We start from the raw sequence: 7,823 nt of genomic DNA, 5'->3' as shown, positions 1-7,823 counted from the left end.
GGGGGGTAGACCCTCTGGCTTGTTACTGATAACAAGTCTATATGGAACTAATGTCAATATGGTCTTTCAAAATTTTGCTTTCATGAATGTAACAAATAGCAGTTACATTTTTATAGATTAAATTTCCATGACCATTTCAAAGATTCACATAATACATAATGACCGCAGATAATGCACATAATATATACTCACAAAGAGGTAATTTAATATATAGAATATAGCAGTTAGGCTCTTTTTAAATACAGAGAAGTAAAACAGGCATTATTAGACATATAGAAAGGGACAAATTAAGGAGAACAGAGCAGGGTAATGGAGGAGATGAATATGAAAACAATATATTAGATGTGTACATAGATATGTCATAATGAAACCTCTTACTTTGTTCAACTAACAGCTACAGCCAAGTCTATGTTGTCTAGTTGTGAAAGGTATGAGTATAAGGTACAAACAACAGTTCTAGGAATTGAGGAAAATCTTGGAAGCAAGAGTTCTGCCTACAGTAAGCTTTCAATTTAGATGCATTGGGCAGCCTCTACCAGGGTATCTACTGCCCTTTGTTCTTACTGCTTTCTTATATGCTTGAAGATCTTAATGCATGAGAAGGGAAAGTAAATAGGACCTTGTAGGGCTCCATTTCCCATAATGGAACTCAACATAGGAAGCAAATACTGAATGCCAATTAAGTATCAAATTATCCTAAAATACTCAAATTATTAAAGAGTGTTAGTGCTTAACTGTAAATGACTATGCTAATACTTTCTTATTTCATTCAATTCCGGTAACAGTGTTTGGTTAGGCATGTGATAATTTCATCTTCCAGCAATGGTACTGTAGAAGTCCTCAGAATGGTCCAGCATTTGATATACTGTCATAGGCATTCCTACAGTTCAGCCTCTAACAAAATTAGGCTGTCTTAAACCCCTGGCGACAGGATTGTTTACCTTTATATCAAGAATGTTGGGAAAGCATCTAAATTGGCATGTAGTGCATGCCCTGGCAGACGTTAGGAGTTCACGTTATAGGACGGAAAGTCTTTATGAGATTATCTAAGACAAAGAAGCATGACAGCAGGGCATATGGTGGTTCCATGTGTGCCAAGTGTGTCCATGGCAGGATCAAAAGGGCTTTTCTTATTGAGGAACATAAAAATGTTGTGAAAGTGTTGAAGGCACAAGTACAGAGTCAGAAAGCAAAATAAATATGCAGCTTTTTTAAATAAAAAGAGAAAAGGGACAATGTCAAATAAATCCTGTGATTCTCCTTGAGCTCAACGCACTAGTAAGACAAGTAACTGTTGTAAGCTGAACACCTGTGCCACTGAAGGTGAGTGGAAAAGAGATATTTATGTTTATCATTTCCTGTAATCCTGACCACAAGTGATCACCTCCTTTAATAACAAATTCACATGCCAGGTCCTGCTGTGGAAGAGGGTGTGAGGGCAGTATAGAGCTCTTTGTAAGGCCATCTGTTAAAGAAGAAACTGCTTAAAAGCTCCAATTTATCTCTTTTGATATACCTCTATAATTTATTTTTTCTTCTACATTTTTATGAACTGCTTATAGAACATAAATATGAAGCTAGTCTACTCACAGACTAACAAATCTCATATAGCATATACAAAACATAGGAACTTACTATCTCCTCCGGAGACATTCCAAAGCACTAATCTTGCAGCTATCTGATCCAAGTAGCTCAGCCGTATAATTTCTACATTTTAAAGGTAAGTGGATTTGCTGAATCACTTAAATTTACTTTATCTGATTAGTATTAATACTGCTATAAAAGGATTAAGAATATGAAAAATTTATATTCCTTTAACTCTGTCAGAACAGCAATGTGTCAACTTGCAAAGCTTTGCCTATCAACAGCTTCAATTGGCCTCACTATCGTATTTGTAGGAATCTTTTACTTCATGATAAAATGACAGGATTTGCGACGGAAGGGGGCTTCATTGCTGTCACAAATCACTCACTTGCAAAGAACCATCCACCCTTCCATTAGCATAGTTGCTTGTTTCATACACTTACACATTAACAATGTGTGCATCAGCAGGCATATTTATTGAACTCAAGAGAAGCTTTGTTTTCAAGAAATATGGAGTGTTTTGTGTCTTTCATTGAAATGCTATGCATTTTTTTTCTGACTGTGTTATTTTCTGTTTCCCTCTCATGTTGCCATCCTCAATACTGAATTTAGACATACCTCTTTATATGTCAAATTCCATTGTACTCTGTGAATATTTTATCTTCCTCTAATGCTTTCTAAACCTTCGCATTTAAAGACAATAAATTTGCAGTGCTCATACTCTATAAATAGAGATGGTAAATCTTAATTATACTTTCAGATTGCAGTATCTGTTTCCAGCTGTGCATATGAATGTTTCTGTTCTGGATGTATGTTCCAGTATGTTTATTTTTAATCCAAAATTACATCCTTCACAAGCCAAGCCCAAATGTGAAATGCTCAACGTTTATTTACAGACATGTGGCAATTGCTTGTTAATAATTCCATTCTTGGAAAGGAAAAATGACTCAAGAATATAAAGGTGCTTGCTGTTAAGCCTGACAACCTGAGTTCAATCCCTAAAACTCAAGCGGTGAAAGAGATTAGTAACTGTTCTTTGACTTCTACATACACCTCCGTGCATGCACACGCATGCTCATGAATGCATGTGTGCTTGAACATACACACATATACACATAAACACACATTAAAATAATATTGTGAACTTTTGCACCATAATAAAATTGCATATAATCAAAGAGATGAATATTTTCAAGCTATTTAAATATAATAAAATAGACATATACATTGAAATATCCTAGAGTAGTCTATAAGAATGTATTATTTTTATATTTATGTATTAAATAAAACTAGTGTAATTTAATATTTTAAACACCATATTAGCTTCAATCCATAAATAGAATAAATGGACTTAAAATGAAGTTGAGGAGATTATTTAGGTTTTATTCATTTAATCACCCAAATGAGAAATGAATATGGCTTGGATTAGACAGTGGAGATCAAGATAAACAGTCAGACTGAATGTATATTACTGACTTTTGATGGAGGAGGGTCATCTGTCTATGTGTTACTTTCATTGTTTGATAAAGAAACTGCCTCGGCCCTTTGATAGGACAGAAAATTAGGTAGGCAGAGTAAACAGAACAGGATGCTGGGTAGAAGGCAGTGAGGTCAGATGCCGTGGAGCCAGCCACCAGGTCAGACATGCTGAATCTTTCCCGGTAAGTCACCACCTTGTGGTGCTACACAGATTACTAGAAATGGGTTAATCAAGATGTGAGAATTAGCCAATAAGAGGCTAGAACTAATGGGCCAAGCAGTATTTAAAAGAATACAATTTGTGTGTTGTTATTTCGGGTGTAAAGCTAACCATGTGGGAGCCAGTGGGCGGGACGAAAAGCAGGCCTGCTCGCTGCTCCATCTACAGACTTGGATAAACAGGACCTGTTGGTAGATTATGTATTAAGGGACTTTTCATCTAGGGTTTATTTAATTAAAAAGTGTTTTATTCTTTTTGTACTGTGTGTGTGCATGAGTATGTGCATGCATGTGTTTGTACATGTGTGTGTGTGTATGTATGTGTGTAATGTGTGCCACAGAATGAATGCAAAGGTCAAAGAACAAGTTTGTAAAAATGTTTCTCTCTATTACCCTTTACACATGATTGGGGATGGAACTCAGGCTGTTAAACCTTGACAACAAGAATTTATACTCACTTAGCCATCTCACTAGACTCAAGATTCAGGATTTTAATGACATAATGATGCTGTTTTCTTACATGGGGAAGTATAGGGAGGAGATCTTGCTTCAAAGAACAGGAAAATATTCAATTATATTGCATTTCTTTGTGTTCAGTTAAAGATAGGTGCCAATTACAAAACTATATAGTTAGATTTAAGAATGAAATCTTGTCTAAATTTTTCTTTTACCCAGATACACTGAAACACAGTTACAGTGAAATGTATTACTTTCCAAAGCATTCATCTTATATATTCAAAGGTTAAGTGAAAAGTTAGCATGCTTCCTAATAATATAACCTTGAATTGATAAAGTTAAATTCTCATATCATGGAAGACCAGAGTTTATTATATGGAGCAGAGACTTGTCATTATAAACATAAGAACTACTATATACTTCACTTTGGCTTCTGACAATGGTACCATATACTTTCCTTTAACTTCTGGGAATGGTTAGTTGTCTTTGTACATGAAATGGTATCATAAAACAATATCAATTTATAGCTAGCACTATTTTATTAATATTGCCTTAGCAAACAAACAACAAAACCTTTAGTATCTTAGTATACCTCATAAACATTCAGTATAGCCACAAATTAGGTGTAGTAGATTTAGATAAATTAGGTAGTCATTAAGTTCATATACTGTATTGATATAAATGCATCTATTATTTCCTTGCTAGTTATAACTCAAACCTTCTTCATTTCATTTTCCCATTCTACAAATCAATTGATGTGTTCTCCAATTACCACATTATTTACTTAACTTAAAAGAATATATAAAACTTTGAATTAACATATTATCCCAATACTATTTATTCATACAACAGTATATAATGTGAAGAAAAAAATCAGAGTTAACTTTTGCATCTGACTAATGAGAGTATAAGAATGAGATAATAGGTTCAAGTAAGTTTTAAGCACTATCTTTAGTTGGACATATTTTCTAATCTCTTTATCTCTCCCTCACTCCTTTCACTGCTTAACTTTAAGTCACATTAGAAAGTGGTTGAAACCCACATTGTTTTATAAATCTTTTGAGTAACAAAAGGGAGCCCATTTACTTTAGCATTTGGATTTGAATTCTTCATGCAGTAGGATGAAAACTCAGTGCCATTGTTCTTGGCTTCTCAGCAGCCCTCATTGTCTTCCATGTTCAGAGTCCGGTTTTATCCCATGCTTTTTTAGACCCAGTCCAACTGGCCTTGGTGAGTTCCCAATAGATCAGCCCCATTGTCTCAGTGTGTGGGTGCACCCCTCACGGTCCTGACTTCTTGTTCATGTTCTCCCTCCTTCTGCTCCTCATTTGGATGGAGGAAGAGTAGATATGGTAGCAGGGAAGTATATATCTTAATTAAGGGAGCCAATTTTAGAGTTGGCAAGAGAGTTGACCCTAGAGGGGTTCCCAGGTGTCCAGGGAGATGTCCCCAGCTAGTTCCTTGGGCAGTTGAGGAGAAGGAGCCTGAAATGGCCCTACCCTATAGTCATACTGATGAATATGTTACAGATCATCATAGAACCTTCATCTGGCGATCAAAAATCTATCGTGAATAGTTAGAAAGATCACACAAAAAGCATCGGAAATACCAATACCAACCTAGCCTTAGATGCCTCTCTTTAAAAGCATTGAAAGTAATGCAGACACATGCACCTTTTGGGGAGAAACCTTTCAGGCTTACCTCCCCTCAGATTTAAGCAAAGAAAACTATATCATGAAAAGTACAAGAATGGAACTATTCTTAAATTTTTATAACATCCATTTGGTGTGTGTGTGTGTGTGTGTGTGTGTGTGTGTGTGTGTGTGATAGGAAGGATATTCATTTGTTTTTTAGGTGTTTGTACTTGGGTGTGTGTGAATCTGTATCAGTTTGTGTGGAAGTCACAGGTAGATATCATGTGGTCTTCCTTAATAGATCTCCACATTATTTATTTGAGGAAGGGTCTCTCCATAAACATGGAGCACATATTCAACTAGACTTGTGGGCTAATGATCTCTAGGAGTCTTGTCTCCACCTTTTCCACACACTGGATGCATGCTCCTACACATAACTTTTGTGCGTACTAGGGATCCAAACTCAAGTCCTCAAACTTATATATGCATAGGACACTGTACCAGGTATTTTCTTTCAGGTCACAACCCAGCTCTCAAATGATGAGGTGAAGACTTCTTATTAGTTATGAATGCTAGGCCTAGCATAGGCTCATGTCTGGCTATTTCTTTTAACTTAAATTAACCTATTTATCTTTATCTACTTTTCGCCTCGAGTAGTTTTACCTTTTATTTTTGTATAACTTTCTTTAACTACTTCTCATGTCTGGCTGGCTTCTTGCTTGGATTCTTGTTCTTGGTGAATCACTCATTCTCTCATTCTTCTTCAGGGTCCTAGATTTCTCCTCTTAGTTATTCTCTCTCCCTGATAGCCCCACCTACCCTTTCTCTACCTAGCTGTTGGCCATTCAGCTTTTTTATTACACCAATCATATGCCTTAGGCAGGAAAGATGAAACAAATGCAATGCACAGCTTACATCATTAAACAAATGCAGTATTAATAAATATAACACACCTTCATACAGTTAAAGAAATATTCCACAACATAAACAAATGTAACATATCTTTGCCCAGTTAAAACAATAGTCTACAAGAGGGTACTTCACCATTTATGCTATCTCTATCTCTGTTTGATTTCTATTGTTATAACTAATATCAAAACCAAAGACAAGTTGGGGATAAAGGGGATTTATTTGGCTTACACATTCCTTGAGGGAACTCAAGGCAAAAATATCAAGCAGGTACCTGGAGGCAGGAACTGATAAGAAGACATGCAAAAAAACTTCTTACATGTCTTGATCAACCTGCTTTACTATATATACAATTTGGAATTACCTCTCCAGGGTTAGAACCTTTCACAGTGGGCTGGATCATGTGATATCAATTGTTAATCAAGAAAATGCTCTACAGACTTGTCTATAGGCCAATCTGATGGAGGCACTTTTTCAGTGGAGATTTCTTGGTTCAGATGGCTCTAACTTGCATCAAGTTGACATACAACTAAGCATCTCCATAGTCATTATCGGCTTGTTTTTCAATTAATGGTACAACATAGTCATCTCTAGTCAATCACATTAATCTGCAATAGCGTACCAGAGTTTATTGCCTAATCTAACTAACTTGGTATCCATTAATACATTTTCTCCGTTCCATACTGTTCAGTCTCCAGTAATCACCATTCTACTCTCAAGTTTTATTAAAGAAATCTTTTTATAGCCCATATAAAAGTAAGATTATGTAATACTTTCTGTGCTTGTATACATGTCTATTAGGATTTAACATGATGGCCTACACTACCTTCTTGCTTCCCTCTATATTTTAAGTCAAAAGGGGGTACAAAATAGGAATAACCTCTATTATGGAAATACAGATTAAACGGCTCAGAATGTTCACTGTGACCTAATTAGAATTGCTAAGATCAGAAAAACAATTAACAATATATGTTTCTTGGGAAGGTTGTGAGACAAAGGGAACTTTAATTCATTGTTGGTAGGATTGCAAGCTGATGCTTGTATTAAAATTAGAATTGGGATTTGTCAAAAACCTAAAAGTAAATCTACCATATGGCCCAACTATATGATTGTTTGGCATTTGCTCAAAGAACTCAACATTCTACTTTATGCGTATTTGTTCATCCATGTTCATTACTGCTCTATTCACAATCGTTTGGAAATGTAAACAACTTAAATGCTCACCCAGTGATTTATGGATAATGAAAATATGATGCCTATCCACAGTGGTATTTTTGTGCATCTGTAAAAAAGAAAAGAATAATGAAATGACCAAATTTGCAGGTAAATGAATGGATCTAGAACATATTGTCTGAAGTACAATAACATAGACTCAGAAAGACAAATGCTCCATGTTCTATTCTGTTGTGGCTCTCAATTCCAAATCTTTAGGTGGGAGTATATTACTTGGAGAACCATAGAAAGCAGGAGAGTAAAAAGGGACAAAGGATAGGGGAGTTCAAGGGTAGCTAACAGCAGGGCACAGGTGCTATGAAGTAGGAA

At 35.7% G+C, this 7,823-nt stretch overlaps 1 pseudogene; it reads left to right on the top strand.

Moving 5' to 3' along the window:
* Nucleotides 1-845: 845 nt before the first annotated feature.
* LOC142841149 (large ribosomal subunit protein eL34-like) lies at nucleotides 846-1,198 on the top strand (annotated as a pseudogene).
* The last annotated feature ends 6,625 nt before the right edge of the window (nucleotides 1,199-7,823 follow it).

Source organism: Microtus pennsylvanicus, chromosome X (genome assembly GCF_037038515.1).
Source record: "Microtus pennsylvanicus isolate mMicPen1 chromosome X, mMicPen1.hap1, whole genome shotgun sequence".
In the NCBI taxonomy this organism is placed as follows: Eukaryota; Metazoa; Chordata; class Mammalia; order Rodentia; family Cricetidae; genus Microtus; species Microtus pennsylvanicus.
Note: the sequence above shows the minus strand (reverse complement) of the source record. Positions and strands in the feature narration are given on the sequence as shown.